The sequence below is a fragment of the Danio rerio genome, chromosome 6, assembly GCF_049306965.1.
Source record: "Danio rerio strain Tuebingen ecotype United States chromosome 6, GRCz12tu, whole genome shotgun sequence".
Taxonomy (NCBI): domain Eukaryota; kingdom Metazoa; phylum Chordata; class Actinopteri; order Cypriniformes; family Danionidae; genus Danio; species Danio rerio.
The window spans coordinates 54,151,321-54,176,391 of NC_133181.1; the positions used below are offsets into that span (position 1 = coordinate 54,151,321).

At 35.9% G+C, this 25,071-nt stretch overlaps 1 protein-coding gene across 3 annotated transcripts in view; it reads right to left on the reverse strand.

The window, feature by feature from the left end:
• The window catches only part of ptprt (protein tyrosine phosphatase receptor type T), a 519,289-nt gene extending 494,688 nt beyond the window's left edge, over positions 1–24,601 (reverse strand). The window contains exons 1-5 of one of the 3 annotated variants that reach the window (XM_073954669.1): positions 24,327–24,601; positions 24,124–24,182; positions 20,152–20,264; positions 19,688–19,987; positions 19,548–19,580 (exon numbers count right to left, since the gene is read on the reverse strand). The gene's annotated coding sequence lies outside the window, so the exon portion shown is untranslated. Of the gene's footprint in view, positions 1–19,547; positions 19,581–19,687; positions 19,988–20,151; positions 20,265–24,123 lie in introns of all 3 variants that reach the window. The other 2 variants (XM_073954668.1, XM_073954667.1) reach the window with 2 other exon arrangements.
• Positions 24,602–25,071: the final 470 nt, after the last annotated feature.

Genomic DNA, 25,071 nt, shown 5'->3' on the forward strand with positions numbered 1-25,071 from the left:
AGAGAAGTGCACAAGTGTAATATAAGAGGAGATGAAAAATAAATAGCATTTTTATATGATTTTCCACCCCTCCACATCAGTTTTATAAAAGCGCTGCAATGGGATGCTATGAGAGGCTTCTCTAGTAAAAGGTATTGGGAGTGCAGAGTAATAATTTTCTTTCTCCGGCCGCTCAACATTGATCTGTGCTAGTGAAATCATCTCTGGGCTGTTATTAAATCATCACAGCACAGCGGTACGCCACACACACAAACACACACACACACACACACACACACACACACACACACACACACACACACACATACACAGCTCTTATAGAACACAGGGACAGCCATTTCTTAATATTTCATTGCGTCAGTAGAATAAACACAATTTTGCACTTGACGTCACATCTAAAGCATGCAGTTTAATAATAATAAATAAAACATTATTAATAAAAGCAGCAAATAATTTATGAGATATATTTATCATACCTTAGTATAATTTATTTATATATAGTTTGCTCAGGACACTCACCATGGCATTTACTTGATCAAAAATGCATTGAAAACTGTAATATTGTGATATATACCTTATATATACCAGTGGACATGGCCATTTTTTTATTTTGTCACAATTTTGTTGTTGTTATACTGAAATTAAGTTAATACTTAAAATAATAATTGAATTTTTTAAAATTAGAAAACAAAAAGTTGTTACAATCCTTATCAATCTTGGTTATGGTTAGTTAATAGTAGGGATGTAACGATTCACAGTGAGCGGGTAAAATATACAAATGTGAGACAATTCAAATCAGTAGAAATGGTGAAGAATCGCGATACATGTTTTGAACAGAAGAGGGCGCTGTATTTACAGGCGCAAACTCGCTTTACCTGCATATCAGTGGAGAGCAAAAGATTGGGCGGCAGACTAAAATCGAAGGCCATGTCCGAAACCGCCTACTACTCAGTAGGTACTGCATTTGAACTGTGCTACTCGGCCGTTAGAAAGGTACATTCTATACAGTATGAATGTGAGCAGTATGAATGGAATTTGGACATACTACATTCACCATTTTGTCATTGTCACATGACCCACCTGCATCAGTTGCATCGCTTCACTCCCATTCATGAATTCTATTGCGGGGCATCATAGGATAGCGTGGCGTGCATGGGATGCGCACTTCAGAATCTCACCGGAAGTAGTAAGTCATCCGGGTACTTCTCAAATACAGATTTTCAAATGCTATGATTTAGAACATACTACTCAGCTCGCATCCTGATTTTAGCACACTATATTGTAAGAAGTATGTGGTTTCGGACGCAGCCAAAAAGATATTTTAGGAGATAATATTTAAGATAATATTAGGAGAAAAACTATTTAAGATCTAACAATGGTCACAATTGTTGGATTAAACATTAAAATAATGAATGCTTCAGAATTATTCAAAACATAAAAAAACTATTAACAATAGCACCAAAAAGTGCTACCAGCTAATTTACAAAATACACCAAGAGCAATTTAAATTAATGGTTCACAGTCAGATCTGTTGAAAAGTAGGCTTTAGGAATTACCAAGTGGGCTTAAGACAATTCAGGTGACAGGTCGCAGACTGTATAAAAAGCTGCTAAAACCGCTAGTCTACTTAAACCGCTAAATATGTGACCAGTCTACCAACAAGGAAGGCAGAACAGCTCAACTACTCAAGTTCTACAAGCCTGCATGTATATAAACATGACCCAATGTTTTCCAAAGTCAGTCCAATGCAACATTTAGCCGATACACGCAAGTAGCTCACGAAGGCAGCGCTCTTTGCTAATCCAATGCTAATACTAATCTCCTAACCAGGAAAAATACCCGCTCACACCTCTCCATATGACTTCTGCATCTACAGAAGAGAGACGTCAAACTGTGTGACTGAAAGAAAGACGAGGGAAGGCTTGAAAAAAAAAGAGAAAATCCCTCCGGAAGGAATCAAAAAAAAAAAAAAGTCAGCAGACAGTGTTTTTATGGTGAAACTTTGGAGAGATGGATTTGGAGATGAAAGGTGAATACAGCATTTTGTAGCTGAGGAAATGTGTTTTTCTAAGGAAGCAATCACAACAAGGATTTGCTAGAGTTGCGACATCTTTGATCCGGGCTGTTGTCAATAATGAATAGGGTCGCTGATTCAGTATTTCATCACGTCGAGAGGTCAGACAAGGATATAGTCCAGTAGAAAAGAAACTTGGCCTTGAAAATCCCCCCCCTTAGACCTCGCTCCCTGTGAAAAGTCTCTTCATCATTAAATGAGGGCCAACAACACACACATGGCCAGGCACCTCTGTGGCTAAGCAGATAATGGATTAAACCGATTATCCCATCTGAAGCTGTGCTGTTGCGGCTTAGACAACTTCACAGTTCGTCAACGTCCAGCCGGGTCAAGTCATCATAAAGGACAGATAATGACAAATGACTAAAACATTGACACTGGCTGAGAAGAGTAAGCTTTAGATGAAGATTAGACCTGTCAATAATAGATTTAAATAATTAATCTGGAGCATTTTCTGGAGGTCGATTCATAAAGCCTGGGTCTCTCCATGTCACATTGTGTCTTTTTATTTTTTATGTAAATGAAAAAGAGGCAAAATACTAATATGCCATACTGCATCAGTTTAGCTTGTCAATAATTGACTGTGGAAGGAGGTCGAGATGATCATTTTCACCTGACATAATGATGATGGCAACATTTCTAAGCTTTTTATTTCATTTTTGCACAGAGATTGACTGAATTATAGGTGTCACGGTGGTGTAGTGGATAACACGATCACCTTACAGCAAGAAGGTTGCTAGTTTGAGTCTCGCCTGGGTCAGTTGGCATTTCTTTGTGGACTTTGCATGTTCTCCCCGTGTTGGCATGGGTTTCTTTCGGGTGCTTCGGTTTTACCCCCACAGTCCAAAGACATGCGCTATAGGTGAATTAAATAAGCTAAATTGTCCGTAGTGTATGTGTGTGAATGCAAGAGTGTATGGATGATTCCCAGTGTTGTTGGGTTGTGGCTGGAAGGGCATCCTATGTGTAAAACATATGCTGGATAATTTGCTGTTCATTCCGGCCTCATTGCTGTGGCCACCATCAGCTGTTCCTCACACTGTGTCAGTTTACAACAGGCCCGCATAGGCTAATCGGGAGGACCGGGAGAGTTCCCGGTGGGCCGGTCCATTTTTTGGCCGAGAGAGCTGGCGTTTCTAGCTGCTTTCACTCTCAGCAGTCGCACTTTTTTTTTCATTTATTTGTTTATTTGACCATAGCCTCACTCTTTTTATTCATTATTTTGCCGCAGCTCCGCTCTTCTTATTTATTGTCCCACAGCCCCATGAGCAAAATGCAGCCTGCAGGATAATGATGATCTAACTATCATTCCGGCCACACAAGTATAACAGCGTCATTGTGGTTCAGTGGTCAGCATGTTGCGTTTCAATGTTGTTGATCCGTGTTCAATCCTCACCTGAGTGATTCTTTTTTTTTTTTTTTTATTGTTAAGACATGTAAAACTGTAAGGTTGTTGAATATTTGAAGTTCTAAAGCAGCTGTTTTCTTGAAAAAGGAGTGATAGTGTAATTAGTAACTGAATTGGAAATGACCTTATTTTAATATTGACCTTATTCTCCGCAGACGAGCGGGCTCTGCCATTTGAATCTTTTTGGCACGAGACTTCCGGTCTCATTCACTTCCATTCATTTTTAGACATTAAAAACTGCTCGTTTTGCTGTTTGATGTTGCAAACTGATATTTCCTTGTTATATTATTCTACTTGGTCTGTATAGCCATGCAAACATTTGTTTGTAGAGCAAGTAGCTTGACCGTTTTTTGCCGTTTATTATTCCTTGTCATTTCTCCCATAGGCGACTGAAACGGAAGTTCTAAGACAATCGCGAAAACAGGCGCACTTCCGCATTTGAGAATAAGGTCAATAGTCAGTCGTGACCAGAGGTGGGCCGGTCTAATGCTTGAAACTCCAGGGCTGAAAAGAAGTCCCAATCCGGCCCTGGTTTACAATATAGTTCAACTTTTGCCACTGTGTGGATTAATACTGAATGTGTGTCGTTATTAGTTGGGGTTAGGTTTGAGAGGAGAGAAATATGCTGCTGTTTTAATGCATTGGGCTCTCTGCTACTTCATACTGTATCCATGGTGGGCCTTTCCTTTTGTTCTTTTTTAAGTAAATGAATGTGTAAGTTACACAGTGCATTGTTAATTGCTACGTTCAGCTATTAAAAAAGAAAATAGAGAAAAAAAAACTACAAGTTCTGAAAACACAAGTAACGCAAGGAATTACTTATGATAAAAGTTAACCAAGTAAAGCAGTTTCTTTTTTGAGGAGTAACTTGTAATGCATGATTTTCAAAAGAAACATTTCCCAACACTGGTTGGGACACAGCGTGATTGTTAATGCTTAACAAATCACACTATTACTGCAATACATTTGAGCATATTCACTGAACCATTGACACTATAATAAAGCAAGGCTTTGACCATGGAGAAACACAAAACACCGGTCATGAACTGGCTAAACTGCGTCAAACACATCCATGCCAAAACTACAAATGACTTTTGGATTTGCATTTAAAAAGGCTTTCCTCCATCATTAACTGATATGTATAGTCTTTCAGCGATAAACAAGCCTACGGCACTGTCTTGAACACAAACACCTGCGCTGGTCCTCTTATTATGACCAGTCCTGAGGAATCACACAGAACAGCCATTTTAAAAGGCAAATGAGGGGAAAAGCATTAAATATGTTGAATAAATCAGGAATTTCCAATCTTTTAGAAGCAAAGACACCCTAGATATTACTACCATTGTGTGGATCCACATCCTAAAATTTAAAAAGGCAAATATATTTAAAATTTATAAAGACCTCATTATCTCTTCATAGTGTTAATATTATAAATATGTGTAAAATAAGGTTTGGGGAATATTTTGATTATTCACTATAATGCCGAACTGTTATTTATTTAAAAATTGTATTTGTATTTGTGTGTGTGTGTGTGTGTGTGTGTGTGTGTGTGTGTGTGTGTGTGTGTGTGTGTGTGTATGATGGATTTAAGTGTCAGAATTCAATCATATTGGACAAAGTAGCTTGTGACATAAAAACTTAATATTATAAAAAATACTAAATACAATTATAACATAATACTGCAACAAAAGGTGTACTGTCAGTCTTTTATCAACATCCCATTTTGTAAATCATGTTAATTTAATTTAACATGTCAGTATTAATTCATATGCTAGTGTGTAAATTGTTTAATTAAAGTAGTTTAAAGTAATTTAACCTAAACAGTGACAGTTCCAAGAAAATAAGTATAGTTTAAATACAAACATTAAGTCTGTAAAATAAACTATTAAAAGTGCTGATGATTGTTATAGTAAGTGTTGTACTGGCGTCTTTCAGGTTGTTTCGCAGCTTTAATGCGCTTTTTAAATAAATACATAAAAAAGCAGCTGATCGCCATCGCAACAGTAATGAGATCCAATCGAAAGATGATCGCTTTCATTCCAAAATGGCGGAATCACGGGTCTGCTGATGGGCGCTGCTGTTGCAATGGATTGTTCTATTGAGTGTCGCCTCTTGGTGATTCTAAGCTCATTAGCCCCTTTCACACAGTGATGCCAGTAAACATCTGGAAATGTTTATGAAACGACTTTACCATTAAATTTAAAAAAAAATTATTAAAATAAAAAAAATAATAAAAAAAAAAATCGCTGTTCACACAGGCGAGGACGTTACAGATTTTTTCCGGAAAAAGACCATTCACACAACCATTCCAAAATGGTGGTAAATTTTGACATCATTAACCAGAAATGAGCTCTAAATAAAGCTGCACTTTTTTTTGTAAATATTTGACTACATTAAAAACTCTGTGGATGGATCAGTATTGTTACTTCGATTAAACATATGCAGGAACACTTTCTCATGTGGAGATGTTCATAATATGTGTGTGTGTGCTGGCGCTCACCCGCTGCTTCACTGGCACACGCAACGCGTCATGCAACTGAAGGAAGCAGAGCTTGAAGGTAAACAAACAACGGCTTATCGTAAGCATCTTATTGATAATTATTGAAACAGTAAGCATTAAAGAACATATAAACATAATTGAAATGGTAAACGTAACATCCAGCAGCTAAATGTGTCTGGAAGAATATTCAAAGGCTTTTATTTTTATAAACCGCGTGGGTAAATGCATCTAAGTGTTCTGATTGGCTAAAGTAGACGTCTCACGTCAGCGCAAACTAGAATTTACCGGTATTTTCAACAAGGGCCTGTTCACACATACAGACCTGTATGTGTGAAAGAGGCTATTGTTTCTACTGAGAAATCCGAACGCAACAGTTTGAAAATAAATAACTTATTTAATCTGCTCAAATGCTAATTTATTACTAGCCCAAGAATAAACCTCATCCAAGATTTTGATTATTTACTATAATACCAGCCTGATCTCTTGAGGAAACGTAAGTATTTTACGTATCGTCAGTTAAGTGGCTAATTCATATGAGTTCAGTTGTACGAAAATGTACGATTTTAAGAAGGAGACGTGGCACCTAACCCCACCCCGGACCCCAACCGTCATTGGGTAATGAGCAAATCGTACTAAATTGTAAGAATTAGATCGTACGAATCCATACGAATTAGCCACTAAAGCAAAAAGTTACGAATTGCCATGAGATTGCGTTGATTCTGTACTTTTATATATTTCTAATTTGCTGTATTTAGATTCCTTTAAAATTATTTTACTTAATCTTTAATTTTATTTTAAATTACATTTGTTTTAATCACTATTTAATCAACTCAAAAATATCTGAATAAAAACAAAACAATTACATTTTAAATCAAATTAATTACTTAAATCTTACTTTTACCATTCAATTTTTCACTAGACTTTTCCACTGAGCAATTTGGAAAACAATAGTTTGAAAATAAATAACTCGTATTTAAGTCAGCTCGAATGCTAATACCATCATTTTAGGGACCCTAGAATAAACCTCCACCGAACACTTTAAACAGCTGAATATTGAGAACAAACCAGCGATCATCATTCTGCTGTTCATAGCGGTGCGTCTGTCGCTCCACATGATTTCTGCCAATGTCAGTCCCCAAGGGAAGACCCTTCACATGGGCTCGCTCTCTATTCATCCCACTTGCCACCCCCTGGCGGTACAGAGACAACTGGGCATGTTAAAGCCCAAGCGAGCAAACAGAACATTATCTGGGATCCACGGATCAGAGGCGTACAAAAGCCTGCGGAGCAGCAGGGAAGATGTGGCAGTCTGTGTCCAGGAGCAAATCGGCTCTTGCTATTGCTTCGAACTACCATATGCTAATACTTTTATGGCCTTTCTCTGCATGACACTGTCTCTGCACAATCTGTATGTTTTAGCATTAGCGGTTCTGATATCTCATGTCTTGTTTTGTATTCTGTGTAAATACTACTTTGTTTATTGCTTTGTGATTAAATCAGTGTTGATCTTAGTTTGGTTATGTTCTAGTTTAAAAGTAAATGTTGGTTCTTAAAGTACTGTTTAATATTTAAATCATGTTTATTTTGCTAGCGCACTTTATTAATTTAAACAAGTTAATCCACTGAAAAAGAACTGTTTGATATCATTTTTAAAGAGCCTCTATTTTGCATTTAAAAAGGTCATATTTTGGTTTTGGGGGTCTCCAACAACAGTCTGACATGCGTGCAAAGTCAAAAAACACTTTGATTGTCTTATTATATGCATTTATTTTTACCGAATAATCCCAATGACTACCCAATGAATCGTTCAGCGATTCATTTGTTCCCAAACCCCTCCTTAGCGTGAAGCTAATTTGCGCTGATTGGACCGATGACCCAGTCTGTTGTGATTGCTTGACTGCGTTCAGCGCGAGACAGAAAGTAATGCCCACCACAGATACAGTATGAAGTAGCACAAAGTAAGTAAGAGCCCAATGCAGGAACGCAATAAAGCAATGCAGTTAAACAGCAGCATATTACTGTACTCTTAAACCTAACCCCAAGTAATAACAACACACATTCAGTATTAATCCACACAATGGCAAAAGTTGAACTATATTGAAAACTGACGTGTGAGGAACAGCTGATTGTGGCCACACCAACAAACAGCAGAGGATCACCAGATCAGAAATGCATTTAAATCGGTAAAGAGAAGAAGCATGCGTCACGTTTTTAACATAGCTTTGGAAGCGATAAAGTATTGTTTTAATCATATTAAAATTGGATTATTGGTGTTCATTTAAACCTTCTGCACAAGCACCATTGATTAAGCTTTGATAATTTACCTATTATCTCTTTTATTTCTCTTTTCCCTCTCTCTTCTATCTAGACTTCATCATCGAATGTGAAACGCACTGATGCACAAACTCTGCGGTGGTCTTGACATGTAGGAAATTGCTCAGTCAACTAAAACTAAACATATTGACAAACAAGAACAAGATTTCCTTCATCTCTTCTTCCTCCAGACTGGATACAAATCTTTTTCTCTTTCAACAGACTGCGCTTTCCATTTTAGCCAAAATAAAGCCTCTTTCCATTATAAGACGCAGTGCATTTGCAAACAGCCTTGGCTAGAGGCGCATATAAGAAAAACATTATCAGACCTGGGGATTCATGCATAAAACTTTGCAGAGACTTCACTTAAAATGTCTGTGCATGCAAAAAAAAAAGAAAAAAAAGTTGTTTAAGTTTTTGGAGCTGCTCTCCAGGGTGCAAATTCACTGCAGTGAAACTACCACTGCCATATTATTCAGCCTGTTTTTTCCAAATTATGAATTGCTGGCCTATAATGTTTATTTGATAGCGTCTTTGTAAAATGGAAGATCAATAACGCAGGCCGTTTCATTTGTTTTCCTATTTTATTTATTGCTCTCATAAGTTAGAAGAGCCTTCCACAATCCCAGCTAATATAAGGGATAAAAAGGGAAGACATTGCTCAATAATTTTAATAGTAAAACATGACGATTGGAGTATTGGATATTTGCTAGATGCAGTTTTGTTTCAGACAATCTTCATACTGTAGGTCAATATACACTCACCGGCCACTTTATTAGGTATTAGTATCGAGTTGGACACTTTTGCCTTCAAAACTGGCTTAATCCTTCGTGGCGTACATTCAACAAAGTACTGGAAATATTCCTCAGAAATTTTGATCCATATTGACATGATGGCACCACGCAGTTGTTTTTTTTCCGCTGCACATCCATGATGCGAATCTTCCGTTCCACCACATCTCAAAGGCGCTCTTTTGAATTGAGACCTGGTGACTGTGGAGGCCATTTGAGTACAGTGAAGTCATTGTAATGTTCAAGAAACATGAAATGATTTGCGCTTTATGACATTGTGCGTTATCCTGCTGAAAGTAGCCGTCAGAAGATGTGTACACTGTGGTCATAAAGAGACCCGAGTTCCCCGGTTTCCTTCCACCGTCCAAATATGCTCTATATTATAGATAAAAATAAGCCTAAATCTTGTCTAATATCTTACTCAGCAAGTTCACCATAGCCTCAGCAGTGGGGGAGTTTTGAAATTAACCTGAGCACAATCTCCCCTCGCCCTGCAAAAGTGGGGGAGCCCTGGGCCCGAGGATGCCTTGAGTTCAGGGCTCTCTCCCAGGACAACATGCCAAACAAGCTATGCATAAATCATGAGCTAAGCGTGAATTCTTAAAAGGGATAGTTCACCCAAAAAATAAAATGTAGGCTAATTAATTACTAATTTTTCAAAACAGAAATTAAGATATTTTGGATTTAATAGTGCAATTTGTGGTATAAAGACCAGATATCTGATTTAATCTAATATACAGATTTGGAATTGTCATTTTTGGGTGAACTATACCTTTAAAATGCACTTATTTAACAAAAATATATCATAAGTTTAACAGCTTGTTGCTCTATAACTTAAAGTATGTGATTGTTGAATTTTTGAAGGTTTTATGATGTAGTGTTGACACAGAATTATACTGTTGATTTAAGGAAATTGCTTGCTTGAGATGTTATGGTCATTTTTTTTATTTATTTCACAAAAAAAATAATTATATTTTTTTTCCAGTAAAAAATTTGTATTTTTTACTTGTTAAGAGAGTATAAAGTTATGTATTGTTTCTTAAATTACGGTGATTTAATGTATGGAATACAGTGATATACTCTTAGTTAAAAAATTATTTTACTGTTGCTACTTTACAGTTTTTTTTACCGTAGTTTTTACTAACATATTTTACAGTGTGGGCCTGGAAATTTAGGGTGCTTTAACACCTAGACTTTTGTTTTGGAACCTGTCTCGTTTGCCCAGTTAGCCCGGTTCCTTTGGCATATGTGAATCCACCAATCGCACTCGGATCCACGCCAAAACAATCATTCCGAGATCGCTTGAATAAGGTGGTCTCGGCTCGATTGAAACAAACTCTGGAGCGGATCGATTGTAGTGAGAAAGTGATATGATCTGAGCCCGGTTATATCACAGTGTATTATGGAAATGTAATAGGCATAGGGCTATATGAAGAGAGAATTATGAGTAGGGCGGGAGGTCATTCCAGAAATCCCAAGTCTCCCAGAAGTTTCGTGAGTCTCCTGCAAATGCACTAAAACTCCCGGATGCCCGCAAACGAGTGATAATCTCCTGGAAATCGCGCGTCTCCCTCCCGGTCCTCAAATACGTCGCGCACCCTTCTCACCCTCCCCACCGCATCCCTCCTCGCTCTTCAGACACATTGCGCACACCTTGTCAAACACCAAAACCACCAATGTGAGGAGAGTTTACTCACACATGACTTGTTTTAGCTCATTGGTCCATTTAGAAACTTTGCCGTGTGAAAGCAAACCGCAACAAGAGCAAAGAGCAACAATGTAACAATTTTAATCCCTGTTTCGGAACAACTGAATCAATTCACAGGTGTAAAAGCACCCATAGTGTAAAAAAAATTACTTGTTTTAGCCAGCTAATATATTACCCATAATATTTAGTCAGTGACAACAAAAGTACAAGGCAATATACTAAAAAGTGCACCTGTTGCCTTGTGAGATTGTATCAGTTACTGGTATATTATATCACTACTGGTCCTGATTACACAATCAGTCACTGCTGAATCACAATCTGATCATGAGCACTTTAAAGAGAGCACGAACCACACTTCAGGATGAAGTCAAAATGAAGCAATTCACAGCTTCTTTCAAGACCAGTAAAGGACCAATGGAAGAATGCAATCAGCTGACCAACAATCCACTTCCTAAATCATGGTTACAGGAGATTGAGAAGACTTATTGGAAGAAAAAAAATAAAAAATAGAGGTACATAGTTCTGACTCACACGATGCCCAAGGCAAGATCAAATAAAATCAACAGAACAGACAGATGTTTCTGCCAAACACCCTGACCTGCTCGAAGTCTATAGATTATTATTCTTTTATAATCTACTGTTAAACTGAAAAAATAAATAACTGCACAAACAAAATTCAAAATTATTACATTCAAACTGATATTATATATCATTCAATTGTTTTCCAGGTTTTAAGGACAATATTATTAGTCCCTTAAGATTTTATTTTCCTTAATTGGCTACAAAATAAACCTAATTTGCCCAAAGGCTTGCCTAATTAACCAAACTAGCCTAGTTAACCTAATTAACCTAGTTAAGCCTTTAAATTGCACGTCAAGCTGACTACTAGTATCTTGCTAACCATCTAACTAAAACATTGTGTACTGTCATCATAGCAAATTATCATTATTATGTTTTAAAATGTGTTGGGGAAAAAGTATAATAATAATAATAATAATAATAAAAATATGAAGTATTTGGAGGCAAAAATGATAGAACAATTAGATAGATTGAAGCAAAGATCAAGATCAAGTAGAACAAATGGTAGAATAAATTATAGATAAACAGAATGAACAATACATGAAACAACAGGGGATAAATGAATGACTGAGCAAGATCAAACTAATTATAAAAATGAATGACAGACAGAATAGTGTATATGGAACTCTAGATGGAATGGTAGATAGAACAGACTACTATAAACATCACATTAAAGCTAAAGTGATGATAGGGACCTCGCACCCGGGCTCACCGCCACCCGGTGGCCTTAGGATGACAGAGAACAGTGGACAATAATAGTTTATGCGGATAGGTTTTTGAAAAATCCTGAAAAAAAATCACCAATTTATGCCAAACTTTCTTTTGTCAGCAGGTGACGCTATGGCTGTAACTAAATATTTGCATGCAGAAGTCTTCAAGAGAGAAATCTCATCAAATTTGTGAATTTTCAGGCAGATCAGACATTGTTTGGCTGAGTTATAAGTACTTCCTCTTCCATGACGCAACACTGAATTTGTCAGTTCACCACAGACACACCCTTTGTCGAAAACTTTAGATGTTCACAACTAAACATCACAAAGGTCTTTGGATTATACTGACAAAACATGGATTTGACCTAATAAAATTTATGGGTGGAGTTTGTTACCGTGTAAAACATGTCATTTCCTGTTGCCAGCAGGTGGCGCTATAACTGTAAAAGGATATTGGCATGTAAACAGGTTTAGGTTAGGACTGTTATCAAACCTGTGGATTTTGAGGCAAATCAGACAATGCATGACGAAAACTCTAGATCTTCGCAATTTAATATCGCCATGGCATTTAGATGACAATGTGGTGTTAATCGAATAAAATCCCTTGGAGGAGTTTGTTAAAGTACAACCCCTGAAAATAGCAGGAAAATGGAGGAAGTAAAATATGTCTGACTTCCTGTTGGGTTTGAGATTTCGCTCGAAGAGACTTTTTTGTAGGTATTGGCATATTTGATGTGTGTGCCAATTTTCGTACATGTGCGTCAAAAGTAGCTCAGGGGCTACTCTGTCAAATGTGCATAGGTGGTGCTGTCGAGCTGCCCACTTCAGAAACCTATAGACTGAGGCTGGGCTGATAATATTTTATCGAATCGTGATCAAATTTATGTCAACAACAATGATAAGCTCTAGACTTTTTCCTCTATATTGTTTTAAGAGTCAATCGCACAGCAGAAATGTGCAACAATGAGAATCTAAAAGAGTGTTGATATTAATGATACCAAATTTTGGACCATCAAAAATTTCTCGTCCGAAAATACATTATGACACTTAATAGCCTTTCTATTTTTGTGGCTTCAGTCATTGTTTTGCTACTCTTTTAAATCTGGAAGCATTTACAACTTCTAGCGAAATATATAACGTCATCATTCAATATGGAAAATAATTATGGAGACTGCATTATTGCCATCTTGCCCAGCCCTACAATAGACTTTAGAATGACGGATACAATAAACAATACAAATACACGAGACAAACTGTAAAAGACCAAAAAGATAGAATGACAGGTCAATCAAAGGTTAATGAGCATGCAAATATCAGGGAAAATAAACTAATAAAGTTGTTTCCACAACAAAAACACTACAGCAATATTGCTATCCTATAAAATTTATCATGTGACCAATACACTATATTTACAAGTCAGATATAAACATTTACACACAAAAAAAGACCATTTCAATGTGGTGATGTCATTAGCTCATGAACATTTCCTGCTTGTTGTCAAACTATTCCATAACTATAACAAGTAGGGCTGTTGAATAGCCTTGCAGCATGATTTTCCCGCAGTAAGGTATTTGAACCAATCATAACGCAGCGTGCCTAAACAGACCGCGAGAACAGGAGACTGAAAAGCCTGCGTATACAGGGATAATGAGTTCAGCACAGGAGGACTTGGTGCCAAAAAAGTCAACATCTCTGTGGTATGGGATTGATTTACTTTGGATACAGGAAGGCTGGTGTATGGCAGAATCAGGTAATTTGTAAGTCAGTTATATATCGCATCTGAAGGTGTGTTGAAAGCATAAGCACATCGCTTCCTTAAGCATTTTCAACATGCTTTGTCTGAGGTAATCAAAATGTATATATTCCATACAAAGTATGAAGTTGATCGGTCAGTTCTTATTACATAACTCACGGTGCGGTTCATTCCGCTGTGGCGACAGCAGATTGATAAAGGGACTAAGCCAAAAAGAAAATGAATGAATGAATGCATGAAATGAGATGTTTTCAGCTGGGTGCATATGGCATAAGCATGCATGCCGCTCTCAATATGTCCATGCAATCCACACGTCTCCATTGGAAATTGTGCACACTAAAGACGCGATGCACTGAAAAAAAGTGTTGCATGCAAAACTGTTGCAAACAATTTATTTGTGTTGAATTTAAACAAACAAATTAAGTTTAATAATGTTCAACTTAATTTGTTAGTTTAAATTCAGCGCAAATAAATAGTTTACAACAACTTAACGTAAAAAAATTTAGTAAATCCAAGGAATCATCTTTGAATGATTTCTTTCAGTGTGTGTGAACGGCATATTTCACAGCAGCGTCACAAAGAGGTCTACGATATATGCAAGACAAAACAAGAAAATCTTGATAGATTTCTTTTGCCCATATCGCACAGCCCTAATAACAAGAGGAAATTCAACCATGACCTAACATTAAAACAGCTATCATAACATTTTTTATCACTATGTGGACCTTTTTAGATACTATGGAAATGAAAAATGTATAACAGTAAATATGTTAGGACCATTGCAATTGTTTACCCTTAAAATTTTCTATAAGTGCACGATGTTACTGCAGAATCAAACAAGAGTTGATTAAGGAAACCATCATAGGTCAAGATGTGGTCACCCTTTATTCTGATGGTCCGTTTGTTGAATAAGTTACATTGCATCTGCATGCCAACTAATTCTCATCAGATTATAAGTAGACTGTTAAATTGGGGTTAGGGTTTAGGGTTAGAGTACGTTGAAACGTACTTGCAAAGTTTCTTAGTCAGTTAAATGCCTGTTTAGGAGTAGTATCGACAGATATTAAGCAGACAGTCTACTAATATTCAAATAGACCATCAAAATAAAGTGTTACCCAAGATTTAAATGCCCAATCTAATATGCAAATCCAAATGACAACAAACAGCAGCAAAATAAACAAAAGATTGGAAAAAAATAAGATTCAACTTACCGGTAAAAAACATTTAGAAAGCTGAAAATCACAATCTTAACACAACACACTGTTTGAGCAGAAGTTCAACTATACATTACGCAACTTGGAACAAACGTGGCTTGAAAAATCAGGCAGTTTTTTTGCATAAGGACCTCTGGTGGTGGGAGGGTGGAATAACATGCTAATATGATTGTGACTGCGAGAACACAGAGATGTAAGAATTGAGATGCTGCATTCTTCCTGATGGTCACGTGACCTTCACGCATTTATAACAGAAAATTGTTTAAGCATTACAGCATTTATACAATGATTTACTGTTTTTCCCTTTTCAATATATCGTCACCTTAGAATTATAAGATTCTATCTGACATTTGAAGTGGATTTTATACTCTTTAAAGTGTGAAGTTAATATATATATTCAAATTGTATGAATATAATCTGCTTGTAGACTTGCATACCATTAGAAGAATTACCATATCACAAGAACTGGATAAGTTATATAGTTACCAGGTTTGGGTCAGGGGTTAACCTAGGTGGAAAATTGAGGTCAGGGGTTAACCTAGGTGGAATTTGTGTGACATATGTAGAAATAAGGGAAAAACAGATGACAGAGGTGGAATTTGGGGTCAAGGGTTAAACTAGGAGGGATCTTGTCTAATATATGGAGAACAAAGGAAAACAACGGATGTAAAAGGGTATTTAAGTAAAGCCAGCTCATTAGTGAGTCAGAATTTTTCAGACAGAGATGCTACTGGGGGTCTCCTGAAAGTTCTCCTTTGTTGTCGACAATAAAGTATATTCTTCTGATATTCATAACCTCCAGACTGAGTTTGATTTAGTAAGAGAAAAACCAAGAAAACCACTACACATTTTTGTCAAAACTGAGTTTAGACATATTCTTATTAAATGACAACTTATTTACATTATGGGATGTTTTTTTATAAGTTGTTTACATTTTAAGACTTTGTTTCAAAAACAAATGTTACACACACACACTGCTTGCTATGGAATGCAAAAACTTTGAAGCTCAATATCTCAAAATCATTCAGAATGCAGATAAATTCTAAGGTGACGATATGTACTGTATAACATGCACAAAAATACATTACAAATAAAATTACAAATATAAATTGCACCATACAAATAAAACAGATTTAATACAAATTTCAGCAAATAAAAATTCTTATTGTGTTTATGCCTTTACTATCATGTTCATGTTTACTTTCAACGTCTCATTTAGGGAAGCTCCTGAGATAAATAAGTTATATATCTTAACTTAAATAACAAACATATATAAACTGCTGCACGGCGACACAGTGGCGCAGTAGGTAGTGCTTTTGCCTTACAGCAAGAAAGTCGCTGGTTCGAGCCTCGGCTGGGTCAGTTGGTGTTTGTGTGTGGAGTTTGCATGTTCTCCCTGCATTCGCGTGGGTTTCCTCCGGTTTCCCCCACAGTTCAAAGACATGTGGTGGTACAGGTGAATTGGGTAATCTAAATTGTCCGTAGTGTATGAGGGTGAATGAGTGTGTATGGTTGTTTCCCAGAGATGGGTTGCTTCTGGAAAAGCATCCGCTGCATAAAAACGTGCTGGATAAGTTGGCGGTTTATTCCATTGTGGCGACCCCGGATTAATAAAGGCACTAAGCCAAAAAAGAAAATGAACGAATGAATGAAAATGCTGGCTTCCCGTCTCCAGTCGCAATGACTTCTGGGACTTCCCGAGCGAGTCCGATACTCAAGTCTGCATTGCTGTGACCTCGATATCAAGAACACATGCGGGAACTTTCACGAGTCCTCTGTTCTTGCGGTCTTGAGTTTTGGAACTGAACTTTGGCTGCTGCTGATGACGTTACACAAGGATGCGAGATTGCTGAAGTATGCATATTGAGAAACAGCCATAGTCTGAAAGCATCTTACTTAATAACAATATACCATGTAGATTATAATGCCCTCAGTTTAGAAACTGTGGCTTTTTAACAGCAGTTTCTGCTTTTATCTTAAAAGCCAGAGAGATTTAGAAAAGATTAATCGTATCAGACTCAGTGGAAGTTATTAAATCTATCAATAAAAAAATAAATAAAAATAACAAAAGAACTATAATTATAATAATAATCAATTATTTGAAAAGTTCCTTTTAAAATATTCTTCTTAATCTTGCCTTTGCTTTAAACTTTTGATCAGAAGATTTGTCCACATATTTGAATTACAATATTAAAAACCCTACATTTTGAAGCCGAACGGAGTGAATGAGGCCTACTGATGTAACATAAAAGGTTCAGTTGTTTTTTCAGTCGAATACAATCTGAAGCATTCTCAGCAGATGTACTTTCAATAAACCAGAATATAGCACTTTTACTCATTTCTGAGCCTCTTTAGTTTGATTTAAGTCCAGATATATCTCTCACTATTCTCTTTTTTACCCACTGCTCATGACTCTGGAAGAGACTTGCAAAATAGTAAGCATTGCAGTTCTTGTAATCTCAAGAGAGCTTTTGCATTCATTGGCTAACCAGTAGATCATAGTGTTTTATCACTGAGAAATGGGATGAAGAACAAAATTTAAGAGAGAATGAGAAACTTCCTTTGCTCTTCAGCTTCTCTGAATCCCGCCTGAAGTGTCAGGGTATCTGTGCATTAATATAAAATCTCAGTGATGCAATCATGATGAATTTTTCTCTGTCTAAATAGGGCACAGTGTGTGTCTCCACCTGCCTGTTTCTGTCATCGCAATCCTGAGTCAAGACATCCAGAATTAATCTATGAAGCACATGTCAAGTTTGGATCAGAACGTGTTTAAATTATTTGTCAAGCTTTATTTATGATATCAAATTCGCATGGACAAATCCTAAATAAATATAAGGGCGACACGGTGGCTCAGTGGTTAGCACTGTCGCTTCACAGCAAGAAGTTGAGTTTGAGTCCTGGCTGGGTCAGTTGGCATATCTGTGTGGAGTTTGTATGTTGTCCCCGTGTTTGCATGGGTTTCGAAAACATGCGGTATAGGTGAATTGAATAAAAGAAATTGTCTGTAGTGTATTTGGGCATCCGCTGTGTAAAACATATGCCAGAACAGTTGGGAGTTCATTCCACTGTGACAACCCCTAATGAATAAAGGGACTAAGCTGAAGGAAAATGAATGACTGAATTAAAAAAGAAATGTAATTCAAAAAACAGAAGAGCTTTTAAAAGGACTAATTTCTATGCTTTATTGGTTTACTCTGATTTCTCAGTTTATGATTCTTTGAAGCCACTATGGGAACGGGACCTAGGAGTTCTGTTTAATCCTGAAGATTAGTCCAAGATCTGTGTTGGTACCTTTACAAAATGTCTATCAATCAATTTCCATACATGAACAAAATTTTAAGTTTTTCCACAGTATTTATTTTACACCTGTTCGTCTGCATAAAATGTTCCCAGCCTGTTCTGATCTCTGCTTTAAGTGCAAAACTTGTAAGGGCACATTTTTTCATGTATTTTGGTCCTGTGTTAACATTCAACCATTTTGGAGAGAGGTTCATTCTGCAATCCAGGAGATAATTGGAAAACATTTTATTTTCTCCCCCTCACTTTTTTTGCTGAATGACATTCCTGAAGACCTTTTTGACTCAGCTTAAACCTCTGGCTAAGAAATGTATATTACTAAAACGGTCTACTTCTCGAATTCCAACTATTTCCATGTGGATTTCTCAGTTGTCTGTCCTTCTTCCTTTGGAAAAACTAACTTATGATCTCAACCACAAACAGGACAAACTCATGAGACTTCGGGAACCTTTCCAATCCTTTCTACATAAACTCCCTTTATTAATCCGGGGTTGCCACAGCAGAATGAACCGCCAACTTATCCAGCAAGTTTTTACGCAGCGGATGCCCTTCCAGCCGCAACCCATCTCTGGGAAACATCCACACACACACTCATACACTATGGACAATTTAGCCAACCCAATTCACCTGTACCGCATGTCTTTGGACTGTGGGGGAAACCGGAGCACCCAGAGGAAACCCACGCAAAGGCAGGGAGAACATGCAAACTCCACACAGAAATGCCAACTAAACCGAGGTTTGAACCAGCGACCTTCTTGCTGTGAGGCGACAGCACTACCTACTGCCCAACTGCCTCGCCCGCTTCTTCTGTTTTGTTTTGATTAATTTAAAATTTTCATTATTATTATTTTACTTTTTTAAACTTACATTTGTAAATGTTTATTTAATTTGCAGCACTTGGGGATGGTTTGTTTGTTTGTTTGTTTGTCTGATTGTCTTTGCTGTTTGTACTATTTGAAAATCTTTAATAAAAATATATATTTTTAAAATATGATCTCCTCTCTAAAAAAATAAAAGATGAAATCTCCTCAGCACTGAAATCATTTTGAAACAGAATTATAAATGTAAAGTGAACGGTGAATATTGCAGATGTAAATGTCCTCAGAGCAGGTGACAGATTCAACTGTGTGTGTCAGGGTGTAATATACGTCAAACCTGTTCTAAATACAGATGGCCTTCCGGAAGGCAAAGCTTTACCTTTACAGCTGACAGGCCTTGTCAAACCCCCTCCTGTGACAGTAAGGAGGACAGAAAAAAAAACACACACAAAAAAAATTAAACTAACATACAAGAATAGTCCTCATTATAATAGAACGCCCCACCAAAAGTGTCACTACCTCCGTCTGTTGAGGACACATTGGCGTGACAAGGGGGTCTCGCATATATTCTCAAAAGTTGTTTACAGTCATTGTTGCGGCGCCTCTCGGTTTTTGCTCTGACAGTTGAGTCAGCCGGTTATATTTGGGCTCTGGAGTGTCACACTGAAATTGTGCAGATATCATCCCTTCGTGTACAGCCACAAAGCCGCATAAAGCTGACGGATGAGCAGAAGCAGCGTGTGAGGCTTTTACTGAGATCTGCAGGAAACACCAGGCGAGTGTCCTTCAGGCTCGCCTCTGTCCGGTGTTACTGAACAACTTGGAAAAAAATTACAGAAAAAAAAAAAAACAGGTAAGATAGAGAAATGACGGCTCGTTGGTGTAGCTGATAGCAGTGACCCATGAAAGCTGGTAAATGATGCCTGGGAAAAATGTTTTATATGTGGAATGGATTTAAATACTGTAAAATGTGTTTAAAATACCTGGAAAATGTCGTAAAGGAGGTATTTATGAGGTTTATGAATGACACGCGGCCCAATTCTGCTAAGCTTTCAGTGGGCGAAGATTCTCTGTGGGCCTTCAAACTAAAGGAAAACTGAAACAGTAGACAGTTTTACCTATAACATTAGCCTATAGGCTACATTAATTCTCTAATGACTCTAATAACTGATTTATTTTATCTTTGCCATGATGACAGCAAATAATATTTGACTAGATATTTTTCAAGACACTTCTATACAGCTTAAAGTGAAATTTTAAGGCTTAATTAGGTTAACTAGGCAGGTTAGGGTTATTAGGCAGGTTATTGTATAATGATGGTTTATTCTGTAGATAGTCAGAAAAAATATAGCTTAAAGAGGCTAATAATTGTGTCCCTAAAATGGTTTTTAACAAATTTAAAACTGCTTTTATTCTAGCCGAAATAAAACAAATAAGACTTTCTCCAGAAGAAAAAATACTATCAGACATATACAGTGAAAATGTCCTTGCTCTGTTAAACATCATTTGGGAAATATTTAAAAAAGAAATAAAATTCAAAGGGGGCTAATAATTCTGACTTCAACTGTATGTATATATATATATATATATTTGTGCTCATACATTAATTTACTCAGTACTGAAGCCAAACATATGGAGCTAACCTAACAAAATAACTTACAATAATGGTTCAAAAATTAGTACCCCCAAATTTAAATGTAAGGGAAAATATTTAATAACATTTTCAAAAATAGCAAAAATCGAGAGAAACAAAAAATATATAAAATTTTGTTGAAATGTTGTAGTTTGCATTTTTTTGCATAAATTTTATTGTATTATCTTTCTGCTTCTAAAAATGTTCTATTATTTTAATAAATATATCTGTTCAATAAATCAGTTTTGTTCCAAAAAATTATATATTTATAAATCAGGGTTATTCTACCACATGCTAATTTATTGACAAATCAATAAATATAGAATAAAAAACAACGCTTACTTTTTAACAAATTTGGAAGAAATGTTGCAAGCAGTATACAGATTAAAACCAATATTTTTAGCAAACAAAAATGTGTATATACGCATATATGCATTAAAAGTGCTATTGTTAGGTGATGCAGTAGAACAATTAACACACACAAAAAAAGATTTTAAAAATGTAATTGAAGATAATTAGACTTAACAGCAAACAAAGCAAGCTAAGATTTGTCATTCATTCTCAAATTAAATGCATATGAATATTTAAACTAACCAGGATCTAGCTATTCCCACAACATAAGGGTTTTCTTTCAAGTATTTGCTGGGGAATTGGCTCTAAATGAGGCATAAATTTACAATAACATCCCAAAGTTGGGCTGAAGTATTTATGCATGTTTCTAAAAGCTCATCAAATCTGAGACAAATCAGAGATGTGAGAGATGAACTGCTGAAGCTCTGAAGCCTCTCAGGAGTGGAGATGTTTTTTTTCTTCAGTTTTGCTGTAAGAGTGCGAGATGGATGTTCCACCCAGGAGAGCCGTGTTAAGTTTAATCCCACTGAGCAAGACCCCAGAGCAGCTGCTCACACAAAATCATCCACATTATGTTTGACATTTCTCATCAGCGTCTCGCTGGAAAACCACAGGACGCCCTTATAGATTTACTCCAGTTATTTATTAATTATCCTGTGCTTTCAGAGGTGTCTCCTCAAAGAACATCTTTGGCTTTAACACAAAGGCCTTGGACATTCTGTGGTACAAGATGATGTGTATTTCTACTACTGCAGGAATAAAACATCAAATGCATTTTCAGATCTCAACCTTTAACTTCACCCTTCAAAGAATAGTTCACCCCAAAATGAAAATGTACTCACTATTTACTCTCCGTCAAGGGGTTTCAAACCTTTATGACTATCTTTTTCTGTTGAATACGAAATAAGTTATTTTGAAGAATGTTTGAAACCGGTAACCAATGACTTCTTGCTGCTGAAGTCTGGAACTTAAATGATTTTTGTAGAAATGCTGTGCAGCTTTGACCAGTCATCAACAGTTCACAGTGACCCAGCGCAATAATATAATAATAATAATACAAAGTTTGACAGATGCAAGAACACACATAATAGTCCATTCCCCTGGTGCACTATAATAAATAAGTCTTCAATAGAAAACGCTTTCATTTTTGGTCCTTTTTAGGGCTTGACGTTTTGTGAACAGAAAAATCATAATTACTGCACAATAAAGAGAGTGGAAAATCAGGTTTTTGCTTGAACATTAATTTTAAAAGAATATGTAATTAAAAAATAAGTAATTAAAACAATTTTAACAATTTATTTTGTGTTCAACAGAAGAAACTCCTCTTGGAACCTTTATTATGATTAGTGAGCAAATCTTTATTATAAATGTGTAAAAAAATAAACTGAGCTGCATTGTTGTGTAATTGCGAGTCAAATTAACTGCATAACTGAAAACATTTGCTTGTTTATTTGTTTTTGTTGTTTTAGGGCTGTCAAAAGATTTTTGATGATTAATTATTATCCAAAATAAAAGTTTGTATTTGTATGATAAATAGTGTAGCGTGTATACAATATAAAAATCTTGCTGCCTTAATTATTTTAGTTGAATCAAAGGAACTTTTTAAGTCATCTCAACTTACATCAGTCAAACTGACTTAAAATGTTAGGTTAAACTTTAAATAATTTAAAAAACCTAGTTGACACGTGATTAAACAAAACAATTGTAATCATGACTTTCTGTCATTTCATTTTTTCTAAAATCTAAAAAAATTTAACATAAAATACTAAAAATATTTTTTGTAATTAATTAATGTAATATTAATTATTAATAATTTGCATTAAATGTAAATATTTTTTTAATATTAAAAAAATTGACCACCCAAACTACAGCCTTTTACCATTGGCTCAATGAGAAATAATGTGTTGAGCCAATAATAATAAAAAAAAATAAAAACATAAAATTTGACCAATTATGTTTCATGTTTTTCTTTGGTTTCCCTTAATTTAAAAATGTATATTGGAAAATGTACACTTCTAAAGCCACTTTACTGAATTTTGTATTCCCCATTGTCCCAAAAGAAAATGAATAACAAAATATACAACATAATGATACACTAAACACTGCCACATTGATTTATCTATTAATTTTTTATTTAACAGGCACTATTGTGAAAATATTTAACAAATAAATTGAGCATTTTTACAAAGTACACCTCACAAAGTCATGCATATCAATTATCATAATATATACAACACTGAAGTGCAAATAATACACTTACAAACATGACAAAAATGTCAAAAAGATAAACCATAGAATTTATATATATATATATATATATATATATATATATATATATATATATATTTTTTTTTTTTTTTTTTTTTTTTAATATATTACCATTCCACAAAAGCACTCTAAACTCATGAAATCAAATTGTTTAACTTTTAACAGAAGAAATAAACTAACAAAGGTTGGAAACCCCATGAGGCTGAGTAAATAGTGAGTAAACTTTAAATTTTTAGGTGAACTATGCCTTTAAGAACCACTACAAATCAATGTTTAATATGTTCAAGCTAAAATCTATAAGGCAGAGTTGTGTTTTATATAATATTGCATTTTATAGTAAATACATAAAGACTACAGTAGAACTGAACACTTATAATAAAAACAGTGAACTTGAGAAACGCCTCACGGAATAAAGTTAACAGTCTGCATTACACCAAAGTCCCTGTATTCTATAGTCTAGAGTTGTGTTTTACATAATATTTCATTTTATAAAGGTGTAAGGGTAGCGTTACAGTAGAACTGATTGCTTGTAACATAACACAGTGAACTTGAGAAACGCCTGTTAACAGTCTGCATTACACCAAAGTAGTGTCACGGCTTACAGCAGCTCTCAATAAAGCAACAAGCACATGGTACATCTTGAGGTAGCAGAACTTGAGACTGATATGAAATAAACAAACTCAACTGTTAAAAATGGACTTACTGTGAAAGTCATTGCAGCTTATTTGTGCCTCGACTCAGCAATGTTGGTTTACGTTGTTTCTCACATGTTAAGTAATTATCGTTAAAGTGTCCAAGCCAACAGCAGGCTAATGTAATCCCGGTGCTGTTCGTTTTTTATGTCGAATTCACTGACTTGCACTTGATTAAATTTAAACATGATTCAATAAATATAGAATTCAGTACTCACCATAACCTTTCGCCTAGGTCCAGCCGCCAGGTGGCAACCAACGGCTCTCACGCGCATGCGTACAAAGTGTTTTGCTTCAAGGCTTGTTGTTGGCCAAATACAAATATTTCACTTCTGTTTGATAAATTGGCTGAACACAATTCAATATATTTGGTGAATATATATTTTTAATTTTAACTACAGACCATCAGCTAAAATTATTACAGTGGATTTTTTGTATGGAGATTTATGCACACGCACTTTCAATTTCAGCTGCAATTACAGTCGCAACACTTCCGGTTAACTGTCTTCTTTATAAAATCGCCCCGCTTAAGGTCTGATTCTTCAAAAATCAGTGATCTTCACCGCCTGATAGATATATAATATAAAGTTGGTCGAAAACCGGACAAGAAGCACTGCAGTAAATTACATTTTCCCCACCACGTCTTTAAAATCTGAGTTTATTTTACCTTTTCAATAGAGTTTCTGCACTCGTCTGCTGATCCTGATGGCGCAGGGTCGTTCATCTCGCTTTACACTTGAACAACTAAATGAATGCTTAAGTCTATTTAACTAAATGTATTTAATGACATTACAACATCGAAGCTTTAAAAGGAACCCAGTGAAATTGAAAACAGTCACATCAAGCTTTCACCGGAAAGCTGAAAAACACTAGCTGTGCATATACCATAGACTGTAAAATATAGGTATATACACGAAAAGTATTTTTTTTATAGTGTAAAAACACAATTTCTCAAATAA